The sequence below is a fragment of the Chiroxiphia lanceolata genome, chromosome Z, assembly GCF_009829145.1.
Source record: "Chiroxiphia lanceolata isolate bChiLan1 chromosome Z, bChiLan1.pri, whole genome shotgun sequence".
Taxonomy (NCBI): Eukaryota; Metazoa; Chordata; class Aves; order Passeriformes; family Pipridae; genus Chiroxiphia; species Chiroxiphia lanceolata.
In genome coordinates, this window is record NC_045671.1 from 58888438 (window position 1) to 58898571 (window position 10134).

The 10134-nt window shown below is 36.2% G+C and overlaps 1 non-coding gene across 1 annotated transcript; it reads left to right on the top strand.

Moving 5' to 3' along the window:
* Positions 1–5715: 5715 nt before the first annotated feature.
* On the top strand, positions 5716–5787 carry TRNAE-UUC. Its single transcript has one exon. It is a non-coding gene; the product is annotated as a tRNA-Glu (tRNA).
* The last annotated feature ends 4347 nt before the right edge of the window (positions 5788–10134 follow it).

Here is a 10134-nt window from a genome sequence, read left to right on the forward strand (position 1 = left end):
TGAATGTTAAATCCAAAGAATATATTCTGGCAGCAAACCTCAGTTGTCTTTTCCGCTAAGGTTTTTTTTTAGATGTTTAATTTTGTATTTGGTTCATAGGAAATGGTTTATGTTGTGCCTAGGTAACCAGATAGAACTTATTTACCATATAGACAAGACTTTATGCAATGTTTGTAGTAGCCTGGGAACACAACAGTGTAGATAAGATTAATAAAAAGGCAAATGTAATAATCTGGCACTGGTTAAACATTTCAGTGGATAGCAACAAAAAAAGTCAGTTCAGTCATAGCTGTAGGGTTGTATTTATATTTGTGGACTTTATGGTCTTATTTTCCTGTATAGAAGTTTTTAGTTCAATTTCTTCTCAAATTGTATTATATTTTTAGTCATTAAAATGTGTCTGTGTGTGAATTCAAAGTTTGGTGGATGCTTTTCTGAGGAAGAAAATATTAAAACGTGGAAACCTTTCTGCAAGGATATAATTTTAAAGCATGTCTTCTATTAGCAGAAATATGCAAAAAAGAGACACTTTCAATTTTCTCTGTAGATACAGACTGAATATTTATGAAATGGTTTCAGCAATTAATGATATGAAGACAGGAGTACAACACCGAGGAACCTACCCTGATTGAGCTTTGTCTTGTGCCCTGATTGGCAATCTCAGATGTTCTAAGAGGATCTGCACAGACAGCTGAATATGGGATCTGTGCCCTTTATATAACTGTGGAAATGAAACGGAATAGACTTGGGCCTATTGTTGGAAGGCATTGCTAATCCTTCTTTAAATGAGGGCAAGCTGTCAGCTGTTCTCAGAGATGTGATGGTTCAGCCTCTCAAGGTCTGTGAAACTGTTGTTTGATGCTAATATCCTATTTAGTTGTTGTCTGGTGTCTGAGAGATTGAAAAATATTACAGTCTATAGTATTTCCCACGCATTGGTTAAAGTTACTTAAGTCTAGTGAAAAACAGGGATATAGCTTGAAGTTAGTTAGCTTAAAATCAGCCTAAATAAAAAGGCAGTTTTCAGAAGATGGAAACCTACAGTGATTCACTTGAGTGAAAAGTTTTCAGACTGTACATTAGACTGAAAAAAATATATCCCTTGTCCAAACTTTTGAGAGAGGGAAAGTGTCACAAAACATGAAAACCATTGAGTCCTCAGAATGTTTTTTCCTTCTTAACAGGTGAGAGTGTTATGACAGACATGCAATATCGTACATATGCATGTTGTTAGAGCACTTTGGTTAAAACTTAAAAACACATAGAAATTTTCCATGTTACAGAACATAAGCAAACAAGCCTTGAGCTGAATAAACAAGGCAACACAACATTGTCTAAGTTAGTGTACTACATATTTATAGGGTTTTGCATAAGGAAAGTATTAATGAATTCTGTAAGGAAGAATCTACACTTTATGAACACGATTAGTCTTCAAGAGTCTGTGTGAAGACATGAGAAGAACACAGGTCAAATAATATAATGTTTTTAGTCCACATTACTATATTATTGAGAAAACGAACTATTTTTCAACTTCTGGTTAAAGATAAAATGTGCATTATTTAGGCAATAAGGTATTTTTCTATTTCCTATATAGGAAAAAAGGATTATTTTTAGAAAGTGTTGAAGTGCCATCAGTGAACTAATGGTTATAGTGTGCTTAAAAAATGGGTTATTTGACATCACTGTGAAGTGTTTCTGGATAAAATTTGTGGTAAAATTAACATGTGTTAATCTTAGTGAAGACATTATTTCTACCAGAAAAGTAAATGAATTTGAAGCAAAGTTGAAGCAAACTCTCAAGAAACACAAAAGTTGCAGGTTGATGATGATATTACATATGAAGATCAGTTTGAGGTAACATCACAAATGTAGTCCAAAAATGTAAAAGATTTGTTTACTAGACAATCAAAAGCTATTGTGACAGTAGATGGTTATTCTAAAATCACAAAAAGAGCGTTGTAAACTTCTGTGTATATTGATTGCTAGACAGTACATCAATTGTCAATACAGATAATGGGGTACAACATGAATGACTTGAAATGAATTGCTAAAGTATATCTCTTTTAATGTTGGGTCAAGTATGTGTGCACCCTGTTGCAGACTGTATAGTAGTCACTTTATAAAAGCAAATATCCTGGAAGATTGTCTTATTTCTTTTTCTGCTTTACAGAGAATTTAGGAAACAATACATGTTGAGTCCCCAGCCTGAGTGGGAGAACAGGTGATCAAACCATATAAGAAGAATGGACTTGAAAACAACAATACAGAGGTGCTTTGAAGATTTAAAAACCCAAGAAGATTGAATCAGAGCCTGAATTTTTTAAAAATAGGATTACTGTATACTCCTTCAGCAGAGAAAGAAATAAAGTCATTTTTCTCTTTAACGTTTTGGCTGACAGAGAATACTTTGGTTTAGATGATATTACTTAATCAGTGTCCTCTGTGCTGTATTTCTTGAGAAACACACAATTCTCTGTTGCTCACTCTCCCCTCTTTCCTTTAGTATCTATTATTTTTTCTTTCATTATGATAAAGGCTTTTACTTAAAAGCTCTCTCACAGGTTTTTCTTGAATGACCAGAGACAGTAGCTAATCTGAAACTGAGTGTCTTAAAACCACATGAAGGCCTAATTTTTTTCATCTGAAAATATTGAACTATACCTCTAAATAAGAAAAGTGAAATTTTATACTGTGCTGACAGTCCTAGGAAATTTGTGATTATATTTGGTATTTATAAAGCCAAAAATAGCATATAGCATTTTTGTAAACTTGCATTTTTATAGTAAAAGTAGCATAAACTTTCTTGGTTTTTCTCTGGGGAATGTTTTTTGGGACAAAGGAAAAATAAAACTGTATTTAACAATAGGTTTGATTTTACTGTCTGCCACATAAAAAGGTCTGAAGTTCTCAAAATTGTTTCACTGTTTGCACTGAAATAGTGTGGAAGAATAACACTGAGGATTTAAGACCTCCCACTGTAGCCATACTTATTTTTGAGGAGGACTGGAAAACCGTCTGCCTCTAATAAACAATTAATGTACACAAATTCAGTCCCTATAATATTTATGTGTTTTATTTTCAGTGAAGAAATTTACAGATTCTTTGGATATTTGCTATCTTTTGTAGCTTTATTATTTTTGAATTGAGGCTGGAGAAAACACTTGTTTTATGGGAGGATCCTAAGCTATGAGAAGGAAAGAATAGTCAGAAAAAACTGTGAAGCAGATATGAGATAGCTTTTTCTTTTTTCATTTTTTTTTTCTAGTGCAGGCAGGGTAGCACTCTAATGCAACCTGAAGATCTGTTGACTCCTTGTCAGCTCCTGATTTTAAACTTTTTCAGTTTATATGACTCTTTGCGACACACATTCAAAGCTCCTGATAAATAGCTTGCCGTATGTTAAAGATCTCTTAGAAAGAACTATTGAAATAAAGCTGAAAAAAACTTTACATTTTTAAATTTCACTTAGGTTAAGAGCAGTTACTATCTGATGTACTTTAGTGTCATTAGTGCTTTGAAACTGGTTTGTAATTGACACGGATTCGCATGATATAAGCCATTATCAGGACTGTCACATTGTTGGCATTCTCAGAAGACACAGTGTTTAAGATCAATATAGTGACTAAACGAGGTTAAAATGAATTATGGGAACTTAGAGGATAAATTCCAGTAGACCAGTCTTTGAGCAACTGGGTCTAGTGGGAGGTGTCCCTGCCTGTGGCAGGAGGGTTCGAACCAGGATCTTTTAGGTCCCCTCTAACCCTGGCCTTTCTATGGTTCTATGAAATAAGATGTCGAACTGAACAGTGTTAGACATTTTGAGAATAATATCACCAAAAGCAGGAGACTTTGCAAGCAAACTGCTGTATCAGAACCATTTCTGATTATTTTTTGTAATTCGGATAAGAAAAGACTTCTGCAGTAACAAGCATTCCAGTATTAATTTATCCAGTTGTAGAAATTCCACGGACTTAGGTCAAGCAGAGATAGCTGAACTCCAGTTGTTCATGTTCTTGTCTTCCAGTTCTTGTGTTTTGATTTTTCATATATTTTTAGGTCATGTGTAATCTGCAATGTATTAGATCTTGCTATAAAATAGATATCAGGAGATGTATCTGTTCACCTGTATGGACATAAGAGATGACCTTGGGAGTTACAGCTGCTTTGTATTGCCCAAGGTCACAGATAAACATCATGGAATATAAGCAGAGGACAATATGGCAATTGTATGATGTTGTATGACATGCAGATAAACATTAAGCAGTATCTTTCCCAACTATTATCTGCTACTGCATGCTATGCCATACCCATTTTATAGATAGGAAACCAAAGCCGTGAGAGATTAAAACTCTCTGTAATTCTGTGATATAGGCCACACTGCTCAAATCTAAAGCTTCAGCCAGCAATTCTACCTCCACTTAGGTCACAGGATAATTTGGGCTTTAGTGGCACTCTTATCACACATTAGCAGTTAAAATGCCATGTTGCAAATGCACTGTAAAGTATGCTTCTTTGAAAGAAATACTGTAGTTTATTTCTTCCTTTCTTTATTTTTTTTAAGATGGTTTTATGAAAACCATACTACTTTGGATCCCTCATTAATTTATTAATTAATTAATGAGAGTGTCACTGTCATTATTTGTGACTGTTTAAAAGCTGGTTAGTCATTGCCTTCTTTATACCTTGAATAAGGCATAGTTAGCAATGAGATAATATTTTTTTAGTTTTGTTTTGGTTTGGTTTGGTTTTAACGGGTGCTTCCAATTTGTGGAAATGTAGAATTTGTTTCCATAGTAACTTTCAGACTTCAAGGCTTGTGGGAAGAAGACTGGTAAGTGTATGATTTAGATTATACTTGCTGAGTTTTATTGTGTTTTAAATGTGGTTAAATTGGAACAATTTAGAGTAGTGAGATCTGGAAGGTCTGACTGAAATATTTTGCGAATGTCTTTGTTATTCTGAAGTACAAATAATTCTAAAAAAAATTTGACTCTGACTAAGTTTGGTGGTCTTGTTTGATAGTTTTAATTTTTTAATTAAGTGAGCTTAATATACAATAGTTGTAGGACTGAAATGTTATTTTCATCCTGCTATTTCAGAAAAAAAACACTTTATTTTAGGAAAGCTGAAATTTTTGTGAGTAAATACTGAACCTGAGGCCTAATTACATTCCTTGTATTTGTTGTTATTAGTTCTATATATGAGGTGTTTATTTCTTTATTACTAATTCAGTTGTCCAAATTACCAAAAAGCCCCCAAATATTCTTATACTGTTTCCCCTCAAGGTGAAAGTAATCAAACAGAAGCTCTTGAAATCTGAAAATAGTGCTTCAGATTTGAGCTACAGTCTTGTGATTTCAGTATTATCAAATACAAATGTGAACATGTTTTTGATTGAGCTTCAAAACATGGTCTGTACATAATGTGAGTATGATTACTATCTTCTTAGACTTGATTTTCTTTTCTTGTAGATGTTGTTAATACAAAACCACCAGTGGTCATCAAGATCATGTATGAATATATATACAGCTGCTCTTCAAGGCTGGCTTCAGTTTATTTGAGGAAACATCTTACATCTCTAATATTTTAATGTTAGAAAAAAGGATGAGCATTTTTTTTGAGAGCTGACAGGGGTCTACAGTCCATAAAATTAAGGAACTCATATTGACATATGAGAACATATATTGAGTATTGGTTATTTTTAATGTTTGGGGCCCTCTGGTGGTCTAGTGGTTAGGATGCGGCGCTTTCACCGCCGCGGCCCGGGTTCGATTCCCGGCCAGAGAAAAAGTCCCCCGGGTAGATGGAGCTCGTTAGCCCTGTAAGGCCATCCATCTAAGAGAAGGTCACTCTATACAAACCTACGTCCTGAGGACCTCACTGCCACCGTCCAAGCTTGCTCGGCCCCGGCAGATGAACCTCAGGATTAAAGGGTGGGCTCAGCTCAGCGCACGCTGTGTCTCACCTAAAAAAACCACTGCGCAGGCTCGAAGGGTAAAGACCTTTCCCAAATCTTCGTTCGCGAAGACTGGCCATATATATATTTTTAATGTTCTTAATGTAAGAGATTACCTCTGACTAAAAAACTTGATTGGACCCAAAACCAGCATCTGAACTGTTGTAGGCAAGAAATGTTTGTTTTTCTTTAGGTTACTTTTGTTTGGTTAGGCTAATTTTTAAAGGTTTTCTTTAGTTTTCAAAAAAACCCAAACTTGCCCTTAAATGCATCTGTTTTGTTGTATGGATAACATTTATTGTTCATAAAACTGAAAGCCTTATGAAGAGTAAGAAAACATAACACAGTTAGATCTTGGGAGAGAAATCATTCTACTGAGGATATTTGGCATTGCCTGGAGTTAATGCGTCAATATCATTCAGTTTTATCATAATTTTGCTTGGATCCCCTCCATAGAATATCTTAGCCTTCCCAGGTTTTTTTGGTTGTGAATATGCATTTGAATCTACAGAATGGATACCAAATCAGTCTACTTGCTATAGAAATGTACAAGATTAGGACAACTACTTAGATAGGATTAAATATGCCTAATTGTATTTTATGGTGGGTTGATCTTGGCTGGATGACAAGTGCCCACCAAAGCTGCTCTATCACTACTGTCCTCAGCTTAACAGGGATAGTAAATATAACTAAGTGTCTGTGGGTTGAGATAAGGACAGGGAGAGGTCACTGACCAATTGCCATCATGGGCAAGGAGGCTGGACCTGAGGAAATTGATTTATTGCCAATCAACTCAGAGCAGAAGAATGAGAAATAAACCCAAAACTTAAAATACCTCCCCCCCATCCTCCCTTTTTTTCCCAGGCTCAGCTTCATTCACGTTTTCTCTACCTCCTCCCCCGCAGAGGTGCAGGGGAACAGGGGACGGGGGCTGTAACAGTTAATTGCATGTTGTCTCTGCTAGTCCTTTCTCCTCAGGGGGAATGCTCCTCACACTCTTCCCCTATTTCATCATGAGTGCCTTCCAGGAGGTGCAGTTCTTCAGGAACAGGCTGCTCCATTGTGGGTTTCTCACGGAGTGACAAGTCCAGCCAGCAAACCTGCTCCAGCTTGTGCTCGTCTTTCCACAGGTCACAAGTCCTGCAGAAGTCTGCTCCAGCACACCTTCCCACAGGTTCACAGTCTGCTTTCAAACACCCACCTGTTCTGAAGTGGGGTCATCCCCGTGCTGCAGGTGCATCTCCACTCTCCCATGGACCTCCATGGGCTGCAGGGGCACAGCTGCCTCACCATTGACTGTAGCACAGGCTGCAGGGGAATCTCTGCTCCAGCGTCTGGAGTACCTTCTCTCCCTCTGTGGCACTTCGTGATATGTTTGAGTAGGCATGGGGGTATGAGGTTGATGATGGAGGTATTTTCCAACCTTAATGGTTCTATAATTCTATGATTAACTTGGTGTCTGCAGAGCTGTTGCTTCCTCCCTCTTCTCTTCTTTGGCTGCAATTGTTTCTGCACAAAAATTCTTCCTCTTCTTAAATCTGTTCTCCTAGAGGTGCTACCACAGTCACTGATGGGTTTATCATTGTCCAGCGGTGGGTCTGTCTTGGACCTGCCTGGCATTAGCTATATTGGACTTGGGGGAAGCTTCTGGCAGCTTCTAAGCCACCCTTGTATCTCACCTGTTACTGAAATATTGCTGTATAAATCCAATACATATGTGCTTGAAAATGGGATACTTCTTTTTCTGATCTTTGCCAGTTTAGAGATTATATTGAGACACTTTGGTCATCTTCTTTCTTTTGATAATTTTTGTTGGTGTTACCTTGCTTCCTTTGTAGCTTAAACATGTGATCTATGTTGCTTAACTGTTCCTCAGATAGCACTATTCTTGAGACTTCTTTCTCCAAAATATATTATTGGAATTTTGGCTGGGGTAGCATTAGTTTTTTTCGCAGAGCATAGTGTAGGGTTCTGTGTATGGGGTTTAGTTGGCAGCTGGACTTAAAACAGAATGAATATATCAAATATTTTAAAAACATCTGAACATGTAGTACTATGTGCATATTTTGAAACCTGAAAACATGAACTGAAAACCTTTTTTTTTTTAGTGTCCATGTAATGCAGTTGGATCATGTTCCTTAGGTATGTGGTTATGGTCATGCTGCTGCTCATAAATGAAATTTTGAAATAGAATGCCTGATTTTTAATTAAAAACCAGGGCTGGCTAACTAAATAAATAATTTCACTCCTTCAAGTAATGGTAGCAGAAGTTGTATCTTAGAGTAGGTGCCAGCCTAGGTACTTTGAGCACTCTAACAAACTGGGAAGCCAAGAATAGATGAGCAAAAAAGTTAATAGCCATACTTTTTAATCACTTCATTATGTACATATCTGACTGTTAAAACACCTAGAAGGTAAAAGGAAGACATCTGTTTGTCAGTTCCCTTCATTCCCACCAAAAATTGGTCCGTTTCAAGCAAATTTGAACCCAAAAGTTAGACTTCTCAACGATAACTAAATTCTTTCAAAATCCATGAAAATCAATGAAAAGAGACCAGTGGCGGGAACAGCAGGAAGAGTTCAAACATTACCCTTTTGTGGGTACCAGCTTCAGCAAGCACATGATCCTCACTACTGAAGGGGTAGGGACCGGAAGGAAGATCAGCTTTATTGTTGGTAAAGAAAGATCAGAGAAAACTGTAGGAAAAAGTCTCAAAAATTTCTACAGGGCTTCTTGTTGTTTTCAGACAAGGCTAAACAATCAACGTTTGAAAATTCTCTCCTGACAAAATTGTCACATGTGAGTAGTGTATCCATCTGTACACTTTTTGCTGTGTCCCCTCAAATTGATCCAATATTTGACACTTTAAATTTGTAGCATTCCCAGGAAATACTTTCTTTGTACTTTATCATTTGCATCTATATCTGAGGTATTTGCATCAACATTTTCACTAAGGAACCATCTCTTGTTTTGTCTACATTTCAATCTGTTTGAAAGAGAATGCAGTCTAATCTGAAGGGTCTATGCTCTATTATGTTTTAAGGTGTTTTGATACCACACCTGATATATGCAGATGCATGCCAACAAGAAGTCTCTGCAAGTAATTTCATATTCTTTTAGAGACAGAAGCTGGAATAAAGACTGTGTCCTGGCTGGATAGGCTAAAGTGTAGAGTCAGCATTTAGGAATTCACAGGCAGGTAAAGCACCTCTCCAGAAAAGAAATCAAAATATATCCATAAATCTAACTGTCTTGGTGCATAGTCATGATTTCAACTTGGTTTTGAATGTTTGAATAATGGAAAGTTCGTGAATATTTTAAAGTATGTTCACAGGTAGTGAAGAGAAGTTATGGAAAATATTAGGTATAGAAGTGCTGTATATTGAAATGAAATGTAATAAATCTTTGACTGGGATTATTTGGTGAAAATCAGAAACATTAATGATGTTTTTTCAAGTTCTGTTCAAATTCTTTAACCTTGAGAAACAGTTATTATTGTAAATATGTTATTTGCTGTCATTGCTGTTTGGGTAGCTTTTCATTGTTTGTCACTCTTGTGTATCATAAACATGGGTATTAATTTTAAAGGAAAGGGAATGGAGATAATTCACCATTATAGTCTAGATATTGTGTCAACATCGGTAGGTCTCTGAACAGGGTCTCTGAATTTTCAGGTCTCTCCTGATCCAGTGTTATTACTTCACTACTCCTTTCTTCTTTTTTACTCACCTCAATAAAACATTAACTTTTAAGGCACTAGTTTTCATTTTACTGTTCAAGTAGGTGGAAGAAGCCCCTAAAAGAAATGAATGGTTAACTATCGTAACAATAAAGTAACAGTCAGACTTGGTTTCTTTGTGACATTTGCTTAACTCAAAAGCAAAAATACACATGCAATTAAGAGAAAAGAGGCTGTGAAAGAGATGGCTACTTACAGAGGCTTCCAACTTAGTTTCTCATCAGTGAATAGTATTATTTTGTGGTTGTGAACAATGCTGTTGGATAATGATTTTTCAGGTGGATAGTCATATATTAATTTTTTGAACACTAAAGGGAAAGTAAAAGATAAACATTGGTTCCACAGGGTTGTTTGGTTTTTGTTTGTTTGTTTGGTTGGTTTGGTTTTATTTTTTGTTTGTTTGTTTGGGGTTTTTTTTGTGATTGGGTTTTTTTTGTG